The sequence below is a fragment of the Quercus suber genome, unplaced genomic scaffold, assembly GCF_002906115.3.
Source record: "Quercus suber isolate HL8 unplaced genomic scaffold, Cork oak 2.0 scaffold_1239, whole genome shotgun sequence".
NCBI lineage: Eukaryota > Viridiplantae > Streptophyta > Magnoliopsida > Fagales > Fagaceae > Quercus > Quercus suber.
Window position 1 is genome coordinate 12309 of NW_027070634.1, and position 20096 is coordinate 32404.

Below are 20096 nucleotides of genomic sequence, written 5' to 3' on the forward strand. Positions count from 1 at the left end.
ATTCGTTCTAAGAAAGTTTTGTTTAAACGTGGACGAGTAACAGCTGCACCAACAAAAGAAAAATAGTTAGATGAATGAAAGATAGAGAATGTAAGTAATAAAGTGAATCACATGAAAAGAAAACATACCCTCAGGACGAAGGCGACCTATGGGGCTGGTAAAAGGAGGGAAGGGGGCATTACTAACATCTGTTGGGTCCCCAGCCCAGTTACCAGAATGATAAAAAATTCTTGTTTCCAGAGCCTATCAGACGAGCTACGGCTCTTTATTAAGCTATAGGGAGAGCCTCTGGATGAGAACTGGTAAAAACCAGCTGACTGTTTTATTTCTGAAGGCTTATAACAGTAGAGGAACTCGTCCACTGTTATAGGACGATCCCCTTCCAGTGCCTCACGCCATAACACTTGCATGGCGACTATCGTCCTCCAACCATTGGGATTAAGTTGATTAGGACCAATACCTAACCTATGGAAGAGACCTCTACAAAAGGAATTGAGGGGAAACCTTAGACCAGCTAAGAGATAAGACGAGTATACCCCCAAACCAGTAGAAGGTGAACAGCACCACTCTCCTTCCCTAGGCAGACGAGGTTTAAACTCGGTAGGAATTTAGTATCTATCTACTAATGTTCTTAACTTAGGAGCGTCCAAAGTGGATGCTACCTCAGGTGCACAGCTATATATAATGTTTTCTTCCTCCTCCTCGTCCTGAGAAGGGCTGGGTGGCACTCTGGACAAGCTAGCCCCAGTTCCAGAAGCCATCCTACGTTGCATTTCCTGAAATTCTTATAAGGAAATGCCAGGCACCCCAGACGAATACTGCTCGTCCGAGGAACTGCTACTTAAACTAGTACTACTCTCACCGCTCTCATAGCTTCCAGATGAAACGTCCTGATACTCATCTATTTCTCTCTCTATACTACTGGACGAAGACATAACTAAAGTAAAGGTCAAGACGAAAACCTAAAAAGAAGAGGAAGTACTGAGAACTAGGACGAACGCTAGACGAGATTCTTGGACGAGATAGCGGAAGGAAGTTTATGAGAAAGGTGGAGGGCAAGAAAGAGAATGTGCCAATTTATAGGGCCCAGGAGTGGGGTCAGCGAAGCGACACCACCCACTAAGAAAATGACACGTGGCAATCGCGTGGGGAAATGCAATCGATTTAATTGCTCAACGAATTAAACCATGACACGTGGCTACATAAATGGGATAAAATCCCTATAATGTCCCTGGACGACGCCCTGGACAAGGGGGCAACTGATGTATAACAAAAAATCACATCTATGGTTCGTCCAGAACGGTCGTCCAGAGAGTTGCGGTTAGCCAAACATCAGGCCATCTCTGATTCGTCCAGATATCTCGTCCTTGGGATGTTGGGCAATTGATCACTCCAGGGAATCAAGTTGAGAGAATCGTCCATGCACAAGGTGCATGGACGACCACACAACGGCACGACAAAGAGTCGTCCATGCGCAGAGCACATGGACGACTACGCAAACACTTAGCGAACTTCGTAGCGGTTCATCAACCCGCGTTCACCGCCGCCAATCCCTCCAATGTATGTAACTTCCAACGGCGGTTATGATTTTTTGTAGCCATTGAGGAGGTTATGTCCGAATTCCAAGATTCTGGGGGAAGTTATTGAACTAGTAACCGCCCTAGAGTACCCTATATAAGGCCCGGTCTTCACCATGCAAAGTATGAATTTCTTGAGATTTTACATTGAATAAAGTTGGAACTCCATTAGAAGAGAAAAACTAACTTCATCATCGGAGGGTGTTTGGCCGGCTCGCCCCGGTCACCCTTTGACTGCTTTCTCTCTTTGTAGGCCTCCGCTAACGCTGTAGTCCACCGAAGCCGAAGTGTTCAACTAACTGATTCCATACATCATCATTATACAAATTTCTTCTTCTTCTCTTAAGGAGATTATCATGATAATCAAAACTCACAACAAAATTATAATATTATCTTAACAAAAATTAAAATTAAACTAAAGGAATTAAAGATAGACAATATAATAATTTATTACTCAAAAAATTTATAGGTACATTTAAATATATAACCATGTATATTTTATTTGAACATAAACTCCAACCTCCACTTTCAAAATAACTAAATATTAATCCAAAATAAAATCAACATAAATAATAAGAGGGAAAGAGGTGAGTTGTGACGGGGACTTAAAAAATACAATACTAAGACGTATTAACACAAAGTAGAATTATAAATAAAAAATAAATAAAATTTCATCAACTTGAGGGTTAAGTCTATAGTTAGTAAAATACGGTATGCATATATTATGATAAACATACAAACAGGTTTAATTCGATATCTTTCAATAAAAGTGCGTTTCAAAAATTCAGCATAAAAATATGGAAACGGAAAAATAAATAATATGTGTCATACAGGTGTTAAACGATTATTTTTAAAAGGTTGTGTAAAAAATACAAAAATATTTATCATATAAATACAATATATATATATATATATACTCAGTTACTCGCTTACAATTATTATTGGGGTGTACTAGCGAGGGGATGAAGCATGGCAATAGGTTGTGGTAGCTTTTGTGTTTAACTTTTTGTGAGTTTCACAATTTAATAAAAAGTTATGCTAAAGACAAATAATTTTACAATATTTTTACAAACATTAATGTGAGACTATGATATGATAAATTCTTACACCCTTCAAAAAAAAAAAAGATAAATTCTTACAGGTTTTCATTTGGGCCCGCCATTAATACATGTTTTTACTTAATAATAATCACTTATCACACCAGTAGTTTATAAAAAGATTTATAAAATACTATGTGGCATTAGTATTTTTCCTTAATAAAATAAAGAATAATTTTCACAATAATTTGATAATAAAAACTAGGTGTCAAGCTATTAATAGTAGGTAAAACAAATTATATAAGTTATGAACTCTAAATGTAAATGAGTAATAATTTACCGCGTAAACTTTGTTGTAAAAATATTGTTTATTGTAGCATTGTTTTAAAATAATATTAAAAAGTTAAAACTAATTCTTTGTGTTTGACTTTGAGGTATTACGTTTCATTTAAGATTATTTTAATCTTTTATATGTGTAATTTCTCACTTTCGGGTGTGTTTAGATACTGTTTATTTTGCTGAAATTAAAAAATTATTGTTAAAAGTACTGTAGATAAAGGTAAAAGTTAGTTAAAATAGTACAATAAGGCCGGTAAATAATAGCAATAATTTTAATTTTTCATTTCAATCTTTGACAGAAACAGGTTTGCGTTAATTTTGTTAAACTTATATATATTTTCGTATTTTACAAACCCTTTTTAACGTTTTTCAACCTACACGCGAAGTATACTTTTACGTACAAGAAGTTTAAGTGTAAGACACGCTTACATACTAAGAAACAATAAAAAATTCAGCAAAAGAAAAAAAAAATTGTGAGAGAGTACTCAATTTTTTTTTTTTAAGCTCAAGGACAGAAGTCACAGAATTAAGAAGCTACAATGATAAAGATGTTTGCACATGAATGCCCGTTGTCAAAAAAGAAAAAAGATTCCCACTTTCTCTCTTTGTGAAAATTGTAGAAAATTGCAAAACGCATAGGACACCCTAGGTGGAAAATTGCAATAAGGAAAATTCCAACCATGTACATTAAGTCATGACTCATGAGTCAACTCACACTCTATAGTCATGAATCAACTGACACTTTATAGCCACTATATTATTATTATTAAGAAAAAAATAAAAGGAGTCACTAACTTTTGAATAGAATATATATATATTGTGAAAATGAGCCACTATTAGCCATCCTTTCTTATTTCATATTGTAGTGAGCACTATTTCTCTTTTTCCCTATCAATTCCATATTTCTAGTTTGATTTTTTCTCTCTAAGATTCAATTTTAGTACGCTTGTTGTAAATCATCATTCTTTCGTTAATTTCCCAATCAAACGTATGTACTCAAAACCTTTCAAATTTAGTGCCCTCAACTTATCCGTGAACCTCCACTCAAATTGCAAGCTTTCATTCATCTCTAATCATTCCTGTTAATTTCGTCACATCTTTGATCTTTCTTACCTTTTGCTCTTCTTTTTTCATCTTCTCCATCTTTAATCAACAGATCATATAAATGGTTTTATTGACCAACGAAGAAGCCTCTTCTTCTTCTTCTGCCCACCAATGGGACTATGATGTCTTCTTAAGTTTTTGAGGTGAAGATACTCGTAATAATTTTACAAGCCATTTATATAAGGCTGAAAGTTCAATTTGCGTGTAAAACACTAATGAACATTTAGACCCCCAAAATCAAAATTACCAATACAAGCTTATACACAAACAATATATGTGCAGAATGATGAATGTAAGCTAAACCCAAATTGGTAAAACACTCTAAACCAAAATTAATCATAAACGCAGCAGTAATTAAAAGGTAAAGAGTAAGGGAAGAGAGATGCAAACGCAAAGATAACACGGCGATGTGTTATCAAAGAGGAAACCGAAGTACTCAGCGAAAAACCTCTCTACTGCCCTTCAAGCGGTCAATAATCCACTAGAAAATAAAGTTGGGATACATGAATAGCAGAAGACCCTCCAAGCGTAATCTATTCAATGTACTTAAGCCTTCCAAGCTTCTTTCTTTAACAGGGTTACGCCAAACCTTGTCTTCTTTAGCTTATCGAATCCCGCAATAGCCCATTACATTAACCAAATGAATTGGTCCCTTCTAAACTGCTTCCTAAGCACCAAAATACCTCTTCATTGATATGGGTATGGTGAGATAAGGATTTGGCTAAATGTACCTCTCAAGAATATGTCAATGGAAACGTTGAGAGTAAAGTAATTTGGAGAATCAAATGATGAAGATTGTGGATGAGTCAATCTTGTTTTTCTCTAAGGTTTCTCTCTCAAAATTCTCTCTGGAAGCTCTCTACATTTCATGGGTATAAGGGTATTTATAGTGGTGTATATGAGAAATGCGAAAAGTCAGGTTTCAAACAAACTGGGCATTTTGGCGACTTAAGCTTGTGACTGGAACGAGTCGTGAGTTTGAGTCGCGAGCTAACTGTCTGGCCAAACTAGAAGTTTTGTCCTATAGTGCTCTAGCTGTCATGACCCTTCAGCTAACCCTGCATGCTTCACACGTGTGCCATTTTGGCGACTTGCCAATTGCGAGATCCGGTCACGAGACTCCCTTGAATTGCACACATCTTAAGTTTTCTTCACACTCTTTCACACATTACCCTTACATAATTCTCACCTAAATACAAGGTATCTAATTGCTAAATTACAAGCAAATTTGACACGGAATAAAGCCAACACATGATTGAATAAATTCAACCTTACAAAGGCTTTGTGTGACAAGGGTATTAACACTTTCATCGATAATGACCTTCAAAAGGGAGAAGAAATTTCAATGGAACTTCTTAAAGCCATTGAATTGTCAAAGATTTCAATTGTTGTCTTCTCTAAAAATTTTGCCTCTTCTACTTGGTGCTTGAATGAACTTATCAAGATTTTTGAGTGTAAGAGTAATGGCCAACGGGTTTTATCATTTTTTTTTACAAAGTAGACCCATCAGAAATACGTAAACAAGATAGAGAGTGTGGGATTGCACTAGCTAAACATGAAGAAAAATTCAAAGATGACAAAGAAAAGGTTTAGATGTGGAGGAAAACTTTAACTGAAGCAGCTAATTTATCTAGATTTTATTACAATGATGGGTATGTATTTAATTAATGACTATTTTGGTGTACTTTTATTAGTTACATATTTTTATTGTTTTTCAATTTATAAATTATGTTATCATTGCAGACATTGAAGATGGGGATGGTGGTGGTGGTGGTGGTAGTGGAGTGAGAGGGTAGGGATGATGAAGGTGAAGGGGAAGGCTTTTTAAAAAAAGTATTAAAAAAAAAAAAAATTTAAACTGGGTTGTTGTCAAGGATCTTAGTCAATAAATTATCATATGGCATAATACTATTAGATGAGAAGACCACTAGGTATTGTTGATGAGGTCTTTCAGGAGGACTGAATAATTTCTTTATATTTTAAATACAAAGGTAGTTAAGCTATAAAGGTCAATAGTAGAATTAGAATAATTTCTTTATATTTTGGTGTGCTTTTAATGGTTTTGTTATGACTACTAATAAATTACGAAAGTATTGTTTCTATCATATTTTATTAGTTTTTGAGAAAGTATAATTATTATCACAAGCACCTTCCTTTCTCGCCGAACTTTGGCATTTACATTTACTGTTCCCACCCCATTAACCCATCACTATGGTCGCAATGTCTTATGCCAATAATACATCACTAAGTACACTTCCTTTCGGCACCAAAAATTGGTCATCACTTTTATGTTAAAATCTTTTACGATTTTTTTATATATCACACACTTCATCAATATATGAATACCATTTTTTATATATTAACAATTGAAAATAAACAGATAAAATAATCAACAATCATATTATACGTACTAAACAAAAATTCCTTCCATCAAACTTCCTTTGTTTAAAATTGATAAATCTACCTTATTGCCACATCTACTCTCATGTCCAATCCTAATTACATCTTCTTTCAAACCATTCCACCACATCAGTGAACTTCACGTTGTGGTAGTAACATAGTGCACGAGTAACACACTTAGACTCTTCATTGCATATCTTGCAAAGGGTGTTAGACAAAATATGGGGTGTAAGGTCCCAAATAAATTAGAAGATGGAATTGTATGATATTAGATTAGATTTATAGTTATTGTACTTTAAAATAGGTAATATTTTATAGTCATCCGGTAACTAAATTGAAAAATCAATGGGTTAAAATCCAAAAGTGCATGTATATGGTCTATAATTACTTGATCATGTAACTGTTTTATAATTTACTATTGGATGCAAAATAAATAGTATGCTCAGAAAATATTTTTCGTCCTGTGATTTAATAAGAAATAAAAAATAATAATAATGAAGCAAATAAACAAATCAATAAGGTGGATTAACTATTAAGGTCTTTTTGCTTCTCTTCTAAAGGAAATCGTCTTTTGCCTAAAAAGCTATTCAGGCCTTTTAGCAGGTTGCTTGTAATTAAGGGGTGACAGCCATTAATCTTTTGAAGAAGCAAATTGGAAAGAGAAACAGTAATTAAGGTATTCAATAACGGAAAACATAAAATCTTTGCCTCGTGTCAAAAAAAAGAACATGCCTTTTAGGTTACTTAAGAAAACCTGTGAAAAAAAGAAAAGAAAAGAAAAAATTGATGGAGTATTCAAAGGAGATTATAGTGGTTATACTTATATTATAAGTCTTGTTTTTTTTTTTTTTTTTTTTTTTGAGAAACAAACACACACACAAGGGAGAGTCAATGATTTCAATTGTTGTATTCTCTAAAAATTTTGCATCTTCTACTTGGTGCTTGAATGAACTTGTCAAGATTTTTGAGTGTAGGAGTAATGGCCAATTCGTTTTACCAATTTTTTACAAAGTGAACCCATCAGAAATACGTAAACAAGATGGAGAGTTTGGGGTTGCACTAGCTAAACATGAAGAAAAATTCAAAGATGACATAGAAAAGGTTCAGAGGTGGAGGAAAACTTTAACAGAAGCAGCTAATTTGTCTGGATTGCCTTACAATGATGAGTATGTATTTAATTTATGACTATATTGGTGTGCTTTTATTAGTTACATACTTTCATTGTTTTTCTATTTATAAATTATGTTATCATTGCTGACTTTGAAGATGGGGATGGTGGTGGTGGTAGTGGAGTGAGAGGGTAGGGACGATGAAGGTGAAGGGAAAGGCTTTTTTTGAAAAAAATATTTTATTTTATTTTTAAAACTGGGTTGATGCCAAGGATCTTAGTCAATAAATTATCATATGGCATAATACTATTAGATGGGAAGACCACTAGGTATTATTGATGAGGTCTTCCAAGAGGACTGAATAATTTCTTTGTATTCTAAATACTGAGGCAGTTAAGCTATAAAGGTCAATAGTAGAATTAGAGTAATTTTAACTTGGATAATGTTTTTTTTTTTATAAGATTAACTTGGATAATGTTATCAATTGTGACAACTCTGTGTTGTTGTATTGGTTATAAGCTTATAATGGTTTTGTTATGACTGCAAATAAATTATGAAAGTATTATTTCTATCATATTTTATTAGTTTTTGAGAAAGTATATTATTATCACATGCACATTCCTTTCTTACCGAACTTTGGCATTTACATTTACCTTTCCCACCCCATTAACCCATCACTATATGGTCGTGATGTCTTATGCCAATAATACATCACTAAGTACACTTCCTTTCAGCATCAAAAATTGGTCATCACTTTTATGCTAAAATCTTTCACGATTTTTCTATGTATCACACACTTCATCAATATAAGAATACCATTTTTTTTTTTTATATTAACAATTGAAAATTAAACAGATAAAATAATCAACAATCATATTATACGTACTAAACAAAAATTTCTTCCATTAAACTTTTTTTTTTTTAATTAATAAATCTACCTAAAAGGACCTCATATGACAGCAAATTAATAAAACCAAACTGTTGCCCTCAAATGTCCAACCCAGAGATGCCTTTGATACGTCTTCTTTTTTTGATAAGTACCTTTGATACGTCTTCATCTCCAGCAAATTAATAAATTATATTGTTTCCATCCCAATTTTCAATTTCTCACAACCTTATCTCTCTTTTTCTCTCACACATCGATTATTCATTTAAGTGTTTCAATGTTGTATCTACCCATGAACATTCTAAATACAATCCACCCCATCATCCGCAACAAATCATTTTGGTTTGGTATTGATTGTTCTCCACAAAATTACAATTACGATTTTGAGAAGACATGGATTGTGTTTTTCATAGAATTTTGAAGTTAAGTCGGCAATATGATGATCTAATCTTTTTTTTTTTTTCTTTTGATCTTTTTTCTTTTTCTTTTTTGAATTCTTACATCCAGAATTTGTAGGGTGTTTTGTTGTTTTCTTTCTCTAATTTTCAATGTTATTGACTTGTGTTATTGTTCACTAACTTTTGATTGTTAGAGCTGTTTTATACTTTTATTTGGCCATCATTGTTGTTGAATTTTCTCGTTGTTAACTGACTTAGATGTGATAAAAAAAATTCTTGGTTCTTTTTATTTTGAACAAAATGGCGGATTTTATAAATATTTGTAGAGCAATATTGATATCATAGTAGTCTCAAAATCTTTAGTGTTACATCCCAGTCTCAAAACCCTCCATCATATTTCTTGCTTCTCTTAGCTTTCTTGGTAAGCTTTTAAATACTTTCTTTGCCTAGCTGATCATCTTTGGGAAAAGCCAGGAAAAGAACAAGACAATATAATATATTTGTAGCATTAGTATCCCATTATGGACTACCATTATTCAAGGAATGTGTGTAGTAATGGTAGATGAAGTTGAGCATTTCTCTTCTACTCATAAAGTTCGATTTTGTTAGTTTCAATTTAATCTTTGATGTTCTAGAGTTTGGTTTTGATGAAGAATAAGTCACCATGAATGCCTTATTGCATATAAGCTTTTGTGCCCTCAAAAAAGACACCTCTAGGTTATGCAATTGGTTTGATGGATTCTATAGAGGAAGCTAGATTTCTTTGTTGTTTAGCCGTATATTTTGTAGGTTTGCTTCCTGCACAAGCTTTGAAGGGTTATGATCACTTAAAAAGAATTTTAATTTTAAAAGCCCTATAAAAAGTTAATAAACTTACGGTGAAATACTTAATCCATGCATGTGCTCCTTTAATAGGTATTTGATAGTCACTGACAAAGAACCTATGGTGATATTCTTAGCATAAGCTCCTATAATGGGTATTTGGTAGTCACAGATGAAGTAGTGATTTTCAGTACAATTGCTTTAGTGTTTGCATATCTAAGTATTTTATGATACTCTTTAGTATCATTTAGAGTGTTGTACATCTTTTGTGGACCATCTTCTTAGGAGCTTGAACTAAATAAAAAAATGGAAAACAAATCAACTTATTTTGGTTGTAAAGTCTGCTATTAAAATGTCAATTTGTTATTATAAATACTAGAATTATTTTATTTTCCTTTGGGGTGTACAAGACAGATGCAATCCAAGCGGTTATGCATGCAACATTGGAATATAAATCCTCTAACTTGTGTGTGTGGGGGTTGGTTTTTTTTTTTTTTTTTTTTTTTTTTTTTTTTTTTTTTCAATCACAACGTATCATGTATTCCCTTGACTTTCCTTATAAAATAAACAAAGTTAAAAATGAAAAAAAAAATAATAAAAAAAAAATCTAACACATGGCAATTCAAAGAGATAAAGGATTTGTATTCATAATAGATAATATAATTTCTTATGATATTTGAAAAGTTAAAAGTTTTTCTATGCATCGCATTGGTTAATATGTGTTTAATGCATCATTGTTTTATAGCAGATGGAGGAAGTTACAAAAAATAATATGTCATTGTTTTATACATTTTCAAAGAGACACGTCACTATTATGTGTATCCACAATTGTAGAGATTCAACTTTTATATTATATACGAGCTTTTAACCCATACCCATGCAAATGCACAGGATTTTTATTTAAAATTTTTTAAAATTTTTTTGTTGTATTTTTATAGCATCCCAAAAAGTATTTTTCTTTCTTATTTAACACCATCAAAAGTAAATCAAATCATACTTCATCATAGTAACATATACTAACACACTTTAAAGAAGGGGAAAAAATTAAACTTACAATAGTGGAAAAACAAATACCTTTCTTCATAACATCATACAAATTTAGATTCATAGCTCAAAATAACATTTATAATCCTAAAATAAACCAAAATTCAAATAGTTTAACCCCTTGTTTATGGACTTCATGCTTTGTCTCTTAAAAGTCTTATGGGTCTAATGTTGTGAGCATCCAAGCCATTGATGATCTTTTTGCATACCTGGACATATCAAAAGTTTCAAAAAAAAATATGTTAAATTGATTCCAAACGAATAACACATACAAATGCGAAATTAGATCTGCCATCTAAAATCTAAATCACATGAATTAGTGTTAGATAGCATATCATTTCTTTTCCTTTAAACTAGTCTAATTAAAATCTCTAAATCAATTTTTTTTTTTTTTAAAACAATTATTTTTATGGTAAGCATTAAATGTAGCTTGTACTCATTTTCTACAAAGAGTTACAAAGTAAATAATAGCTACAAAGGGAAAATTAGGCTTTCCTAACCCTTCAATTTAATTTAGTAGCAGTTATCGAATAGTAGCCAAAAGTCTTAAAAGTCAGGGATGAGTGATTTGCATTAACATATGGGGGAAAATATGTCATTATAAATACAAAATTTCTAATAAGAGCCAATATAAATGAGGCGCTAGAAACTGAGATCCTATAAGACGTGATTGTGTGCCATATAATTAATAATAATTATCTAAAATTCAAAAAACATGGCAGGTTTATATAAATGAACCATTACAAATTTTGAATCAATACCAAACTCAAATTTAACAACATAAAGTAATCCATATATACAAAACATCACTTAAGAATTTTATCAAACAGTTTGTGTAAATGTAAAAGAAACAACACTATGAAAATGTGCAATCCACGAATTGGGCTTTATGTAATACTACAAAATATGTAAAAACTTTCAAATCCCATGTTCAGAAATAGGACATTTCATTCATATAGCAAATTTCAATGAAACCCACCAAACAAAAAGAGGGAAAAAAGAGTTTTGATCTTTGGAGTTGTCAACCTATCGAGCATCCTTTAAACCATTGTGAAGGAAGGCTTAGTCTTCTGGGTTGGAGAAATGGACAAGCTAGTAAGCGATCATGGAGGCCACTCTCGCCTTCAACGGCAGCATTGTCAACGGCCCCAATTTAAACAGTTCGGATTCAAACTTCATGCTTCTTAATCATTGCTAGATTCAGAAAAAGGTGAGAGGTAAGAAGGAAAGGTTGTAGAATGAGAAAAGGTTGCTTTGGGGCTTTAGAGAGAGGGCTAGAGAGAAGAGTGTATTTATGAAAGGTGCAAATTTGTAACTTCATAGAGCCAAAACATTGTCTCTCTAATTTGCTACAAACCTCTGAACACAATGCTAATAAAAAAGTGAAAATATAACTAAAACGTTTCTTTTGCTCCACTAAACAAAAAGATTCAATTGCAGCCAATCAAATATTTCAGCAAATTTAGACCCAGCAAATTGCACTCCAATTAACCTTACATTTGGGAGAAAAAAAAAATCACATTAGTTAATTGCAATTCCAAACACATTTTATCAAATAGGTAAAGACACTGCAAACTCAACAAACGCACAGTAAAGTCAATGCTCATTACACATTACACAAAAACAATCTCTAAATAAATGTTAAGATAGATGATATATCTTTGTTTTCGTTGTTGTTTTTTTTTAATTGACTAATACACTTATCCTAACCCTTTTTGATAGATTAATTCATAATAGAATATCAAATGGCATTCAAGATCACAATTATAAGATGCTATAACCTATAACATTAATACTATTTAACAATAATCTTTCCTAACTAAATAGTACCAAGTATTCAAGGAAAATAGAACTTAGTAAGTTGTTTCATGCTTTATGATGCCAATAATAGTAGGCCTTAAAATTTGATGTCCAAAACCAAACTTAGTAGTTGTGAAGTATCAAGTTTTCTTTTTCATTCTCATGGTTCTCATTTCTTAAGTGCATTTGTTAGTGCAGAAATACTACCTAAATAGATTATTCTTTCTCCTCATTAGATGAACTGTCAACAATACCCAGTTCTGAATTTTCAACACAAACTGGATACCTCTGTTGATCCTATTTCTAGTGCAATTGACTCTTCTAATAGTGCTAACATCTTCAAGACTATTTTATTTTAAAAACATCTTTTAGAACATCCAAAACTTACTGCATAAATAAAAACCGAGCATTACAGAAATATACTTCAAAAAGTAACTAAAAGTAGTTAGGCTTATGAGTAAAAAAGACTTCTCAATCTAATGGGTCCGAAATTCTTTTTTAAATATCCTTGACACAACAAATTCTCTATTGATAATGCAATAGGCTCTTACAATATAAAAAAGACAAAAAAAAGAAAAAAAAAGAAGACCAAAACCGAAGTATCATATTGTGTTCAATCATAGAAACATTATGGCCTTTTGCTACGTTATTTTCTAGTATCAGCCGAACAAACCATGCTTTCTCATCTTGTAGCCTGCAATCGTAGTTTCTGTAAATTATATGATAGAAGACTATGTATTGTAATATCTTTTTCACTTACCGAGATAGCTTACCAATAGATATCAGTTGCTATATAAATTTCATCATCAATGACAGAAGCATTTCTCACTATTTTATGTTTTTTTTTAAAAAAAAAAAAACTTATTACCTCAAAGCAGGCTTATCTAGGCTCCAAAAACCATACCAAACATAGATAGTTTCAATTTTTAGTAGATTTTATAAATGAGATAACATGCACACACAAAAAAGAAGAAGAAGAAGAAGCTTGTTTTCTAGTAGGTCGAATAAGAGTGGTCTTTTTGTGGAAATCTCCGAGTATCACAATGGGGCAAGACGTGGTTGTTTGTGTGTCCCGGAAGGGAGGAATAAGAGAGGTTGGGCTTTCTTTGAATTGAAGCTACGTGAATTTTTCTTGGGAAAATCAGCATCTAGGCCGGGGAAGGAGATGGTTGCTGGCGGTGGTGGGCTAGAAACATCCACCGGAAATTCAAGGAATCAGATTTGGAAAAATCTTAATGGAGGCGCGAAATCTGGAAGGGAGTTATGTCTAGAGGATCATTTTCCAAATATTCCTAGGAATTTAAATCAGAAGGAGAGTTTTGGGGGATTTGATTTTCTTCAAAATTCAAATAAGCATCCCATAAATAGCTGGCCCTTCCGTGGCCCTCCTGCCAGATGGACCCAAGCCCACTTTTCTTTAAAAATAACTGCTACCTTTGATGGGTATACTCAACGTCAGGTACGCTGGAGCAATTTTGTCAAACCAACAGGTGCTAAGTTGGGCCCAGTACCTTCTGATCCAGCTCAGCGGGCTGAACCAACTAAAGCCCAAAATGAATTTCTTAAAAACTTAGAAAGGCTGACAGAGAGAAGCTCGTGGGAGGTGGGAGAAGGTTCAGGAGAGAAGGCTCCGAAGCTGTCTCTGATCACCGACGAGCTGGGTGGGGACCTCCCAAGGGCCGATGAGCGTGTGGAGGAGGTTTTGACAGGCGATTTTTTGGCGGGACCCCAGTGTAGTGACGGATCGGACCCCCATGGCCCAGCCGAGAAGCTTCTGCTGGTGGTTCCGGGCTCTGGCGAGTTGGGTGGAGTCTTCCCAAGGTCCGATGGGCACGGTGATGAGATTGGGGCTGTTGGTGGTCTCCCGGTGGGCCATAAATCAAGTGGGGCTGAAGCAAGTGGTGTGGGTGACACTGTAATTGTCACTGTTAGTCCAGCGGAGGATTTCCCAAACTCCGGTGATGCTCAAAACTTTGTTGGGCAGTCTGTCAACGCTGATTCCGATGCTTCCCCATCTCTATCAGTTTTTGAATCCTACGATATGGCCCGCCATCACAAGTTGCTGGGTAAAAATGATTTCTATCCTCTCTCTGAGCTGGGTTTTGATTCTAAGGAAGAGGAAGTTCTGTTGTTGGATTGGGTCAATCCCAAGGGGTCAAGTCAGGATGAGGAGAGTAGGAATACTTTGGATTGTGTTCCTCTGGCTAAGTGGGATCCTCACGGGGGTTTGGATATAGTATCAGAGGATGTACTAGATGATTTTTTTGTGGGGGAGGATCTGGAACCTTCAGTGTGGGTGAAGAGGAAGATTAAAGGCTTTAGTAAATATGTGGGATTTCCTATTGATTCCTGTGAGCAGCAGTGCATTGCTCTCTTTCAAAAGCTTGAGGAAGTGTGGGAAAAGCAAGCTACGGCAGGTAGGTTGCGCCACAATACCTCTTCATCTAAAAAAGGTATGAGGGAATTGAGGAATTTAGTTTCTTCCGTCAACTATGAGGGGCAATCTGGGCGACAAACCAGAGGGATTGAGTATTCCTGTGGGGTGGGTTCAGTTAGTTATCCATGAATTTGAACTCTTATCGTGGAATGTGAGAGGATTAAACAATCCTCAAAAGAGGGATACGGTGAAGAATTTACTCAAGGAGTGGAAGTGTGATGTAGTGTCTCCAAGAAACTAAAATGGATTCTGTCAATCCTGTTGTTGTGAAGAGTCTTTGGAGCAGCCCTTTTGTTGATTGGGTAGCTTTGGATGCCATTCATACAGCCGGAGGGGTTATTTTGGCTTGGGATACGAGGGTATTTAAAAAAATGGATGTACTGGTTGGATGCTTTTCTGTTTCTATTTTGTTTCAGGGTGTGGTAGACGGTTTTGCTTGGATATGTACAGGGGTGTATGGTCCGAATGTTGATGGTCTTAGGGATGCTCTGTGGACTGAACTTGATAGTGTGAGAGGGAAGTGGAATGCAGCTTGGTGTGTTTTCGGTGATTTTAATATCATCAGATACCCAGCAGAGCGTCTTGGTTGCACTTCTTTTAGTCCAGCAATGTTCAAATTCTCGGATTTTATTGAGAGGAATTTTTTGGTTGATATACCTTTGGTGGGGGGCGAGTTTACATGGTTCCGTGACTCAGAGAACCCTTCTATGTCTAGAATTGATAGAGTTCTGGTATCCGCTGATTGGGAGGATCACTTTTTGGATGTGATTCAAAGGCCTCTTCCTCGAGTGATTTTGGACCATTGTCCTATTCTAGTGGAGGCAGGTGGAATGTCGAGGGGAAAGACTTCTTTCAAATTTGAGAATATGTGGCTTAAGGTGGAGGGATTTGTGGATCTGGTGCGAGGTTGGTGGAACGGATACCATTTTGTGAGGTCTCCTAGTTATATTCTAGCTTGCAAATTAAAGGCTCTCAAGGGAGACTTGAAGCATTGGACTAAACATGTTTTTGGGGATGTGTCTTTTAGGAAAAAATGATTGCTGGCTGAACTTTTGGACTTAGATTTGAGAGAAGGGATACAATCTTTGTCACCGGCAAATAGTGTGAGAAGAGGTGAGATAAAGGTTGCTATTGAGCATTTAGCTTCTTTGGAGGAGATTTCTTGGAGGCAGAAATCGAAGGCTTTGTACTTAAAAGAAGGGGATAATAATACTGGGTTTTTTCATAGGCTTGCTAATTCTCATAGACGTACAAATGCTATGAGGGCTGTGGAGGTTGAGGGCATTTTGTATGAGGATGAGCCTGCCATTCAGGATCAAGTGGTGGGTTTTTATAAATCTTGGTACCAGGAGACTGAATCTTGGAGGCCCACTATTGATGGTTTAGAGTTTGCAAGTCTGGATGAAACTGATAGGGTTACTTTAGAAAGGGAGTTTGAGAAGGAGGAGATCATAGCAGCCCTACGGGAGGCTAAGGGAGATAAGGCCCCCGGTCCAGATGGCTTTACGATGGCTTTCTTTCAAAAATGCTGGTGTGTTTTTGAGAATGAGATCTTGGCTTTTTTTGCAGACTTCCACAAAGAATGTATCTTTGAAAAATCTCTCAATGCCACATTTTTGTGCTTGATACCCAAGAAGATTAGTGCAATTTTTATCTTTTTTATACCTTTATTTTATTTTTTCACCTTTATAAATACTATTTAATGTTTTTTTTTTTTTTTTTAACTTTTTTATACCAATCATCGTTGGTTTGCTAATCACAACTCATCGCAAGTGAGTTCTACCACAAATGGTGCGACTATACGGCACCAGCATAACATCAAGTGAAGTGAATTTGTCCACTTATTTACAAAGAAACGAACTTTTTAAAGTTCCAGTACTAGTGGAGTGTTCGCCAAGATGAAAAAGCAAAAGGAAAATGTTTCTTCACAGACTCTTCTAACTCTCTATCCTTTTATTAAAGTTTAAAAATTTATCGGTAGTTGTTTATACTCTTAACACCTATAAAATTTTATTTAAATTGAATGTTATTTATCATTGAATCAATTAATTTATTTTTTATGTAAAATTTTAACCCACAAAAATTTAAATTTTAAATATTTAATTGATAATATAGCTATTATTTTTTTATTTTCTTAAAATCTCACAAGCATGTAAGATATAATAATAACGTTCAATGCAACCTAATAATTAAAATTTTAAAATTCATATATAATAAAAATATATAGAGAAAGTTTGAAATGTTTTTCAATAATTATGAAATTTGTTTTATTTTAAACCTTAGTGGCTATTCAGTAATCTCAGTTTCTTGTAACTTCTTAATTGCAAAGAAATAAAACTCATACATCTACCATTCACAGCTTTGATACCATTATCTACCAAGGAGAGAGCACAACAGTAATATAGAAGCATAAATAATGATAAAATATATGATAAAGAAGAAAATAGCAAAATAAATATATTTAAAATAAGTTAAAATGGAGTACGGAAAATGAAAACAAAAACTAGTAAAATCTTACTTGAATAAAACTTCTGTCTCTGATTAAAACTGAAAACTTCTGTCTTTGATGCAAGGTTTGAAAATAAGCACTGTCTGAAGAGTTACAAGATTACAAAGTAAAATATGTCTTTGAAACTGAAAGGTTACAAGATAAAGTCTGTAAGGGGAAGGTTGAAGATTACAAGAGAGGAAGGATTACAAAATCTTTCTCAGGGAGAGGGGAAAGCTGTCTTCTTTGAACCTCTATTTTGGACCTTAATTCTCTAATTTTTTTGGACCTGAAACTTTGGACTTCTGTTTGAACCTGTCTTCTGTCTTCGGAGTCTGTCTTTTAAAGACAAACTACACCACGATAAGTCTCCAAAAGTAACCCGAGTAGGTAAAGTTAATCCAAGTTAATCTGTCGGCAAAAACTTGTAAAACAATGTGGAGAATACTATCAACACATAGTAGTCTGTTTGGGAATTTATCTGGTCTCTTTTCACGCATATTAGTGAACAGTAGTATTTTAAAAAGTAACTTTTGGCCAGCTGTTATCAATGAAGAATGAGTCTGACGTGAGCTTTTTTGTTTTTTTTTTTTTAAGTGTTGTTTGGCATTTTTTTTTAATATTTTTTTTTGACTTTTTTACACCTTAATAAGCACTGACCAGTGTTGGTTAACATTTTCTTTTATTTTTTAGTTTTTTTTTAATATTTGTGAGACATATATTTTATTATTATTATTTATGAGTCCTATTATATTATTCGGCTAACCTTTTTTCTTTTTTTTGTAAAAAATTTTCAATTTCATCTAAATCACACTCATCTATTTTCAAAGTGAATTTCTCTGCATATTTACAAAGCACAAGGAGAATTTCTCTGCTTATTTACAAAGCAATGAACTTTTTAAAGTTCTAGTACTAGTGGAGTGTCGACCATGGTGAAGAGAAAAAGGAAAAGGTTTCTTTTATGAAGACAAACTCTTCAAATTCTCTTATATATCTTTCTATTTAATGTACATTTTAAAATTTTAACTTTTGGATTGTACATTTTTTTTTAATGTTTTTAATACACATAAAATTTTTCTCAAATTAGATGTTATTTATCATTTAATCAATAAACTTATTTTTTATACAAAATTTTAATTTACAAAAATTTAAACATTTGATTGATGATATAGTTATTGATTTTTTATTTTCTTGAAATTTTGAAAGTAAGGAAGATATAATAAGAATATGTAATCTAATTGTTAGATGTAAGGACTCAATTTGGAAAGGCCCCTGAAAATGAGAAGGAAAATAATCCAATAAGTCCAAATAATAAATTTTTAGAGAATGGGAGAAAGAATTAGTTCTATTAGACATAAAAGACTATCTCCTTCGTGCAGCTTCCAAAAGTCCTCTTTAATGTCATCCCCTTTCCCGTTATATACCATGTTCCTTCCCTTGTTTTCACCGTACATGTGTAGATTCTATCCTGGGAACTCCTTTATGTCCCATCTAACCACCCTCAGGGTCTCTACCTAGTAACCGTAAGGCTGCTTGATCACTGTTCAGGCATCACCTCCACATTAATGCGGCCAGAGAGTTAGTTGGGAAGCATTTAATGTAGATGTAGCAGCGTTAGAAGATATTTGTTGCCTCCACCATCCCACATCGGTTTCTCAATTACAATACAACCTGGTGGACTACCTGGGATAACAAGGTAGTTGTATCCACATCGGACCGCAATTCCGAGGTGAGACTTATCCTCAAGCGCACTTTGAATTTCCATATGTGATCCTCGCCTCTTCTTCTCACATTATTTGTACCATGTTCTTATTAAATCATCCTAGGACAGGCTGCCATCTTCGGACTGGGCCATTGGGCCGCAGGCCCAATTCCTTCAAACTCACCAATACCTCCTTACATAGCTGGCCCCACATTAGATTTTTAAAATTCACATATAATAAAAAGATATAAAGAAAGTTTGAAGGGTTTTTCACTAATTGTGAAAATTTGTATGATTTTTAATTAATTATTTACAACTTATTTTTCTCAAAACTATTCGTTAATTATTTTTGAATACGCTACGTTATATATTGCCATACACACTCTATCTCACAACATGATTTCAATTATAAAGCTGAATGGATTTTGATTATAATTGTTGCTAGTGATAATACTCTAAAATATAATAAAATCACACAAAATTAAAAATTAGAACAAAACAATAATTGGAGATGTATAATATAGAAGAAAAAAAATTTGGACTGAGGTGCAACCAAGGATGAAGCCAGGACTTAGAGTTAAGGGGCAACTCTGCTACTAACTGCATGCGGCAACTCTGGTCTCCAACTCTAATTAAAGAGTCTCTCTTCTTATCAATATGAGATTCTACATTAGGCTAACTTATTATCTTTACAATAAATTTTCCAACTTTTAATTAAAATATTAAAAGTTTGATGAAGACATTTTTGGTTTCAAATGGAAACATTCCAAAACCTTTAATCAACCCCTTTAATGAAACCCAACAAACTCAAACCCCCCACTCATATGACCTTAACCAAAATGGCAATATCCCAAACCCCTCCAATCCGGACCTAAACCCAAATTTAACCCCTCACATGACTCTTTAATACCACGTGTCAAACTTGAAAACCCTAATGCCTCTTCACAGCCACC

The 20096-nt window shown here is 33.9% G+C and overlaps 1 protein-coding gene, 1 long non-coding RNA gene and 1 pseudogene across 2 annotated transcripts in view; 1 reads left to right on the plus strand and 2 right to left on the minus strand.

The window, feature by feature from the left end:
• The window catches only part of LOC112025763 (putative disease resistance protein RGA3), a gene marked incomplete at its 3' end in the record, with an annotated part of 30115 nt that extends 12302 nt beyond the window's left edge, over positions 1–17813 (minus strand). The window contains exon 1 of the mRNA XM_065769636.1: positions 17472–17813. The remainder of the gene's footprint in view (positions 1–17471) is intronic.
• Positions 3898–5845, plus strand: LOC136065863 (TMV resistance protein N-like; annotated as a pseudogene).
• LOC136065862 (uncharacterized) lies at positions 10670–11689 on the minus strand. Its single transcript, XR_010627477.1, has 2 exons — positions 11217–11689; positions 10670–10925 (listed from the first exon to the last, which is right to left on the minus strand). It is a non-coding gene; the product is annotated as an uncharacterized LOC136065862 (long non-coding RNA).
• Positions 17814–20096: the final 2283 nt, after the last annotated feature.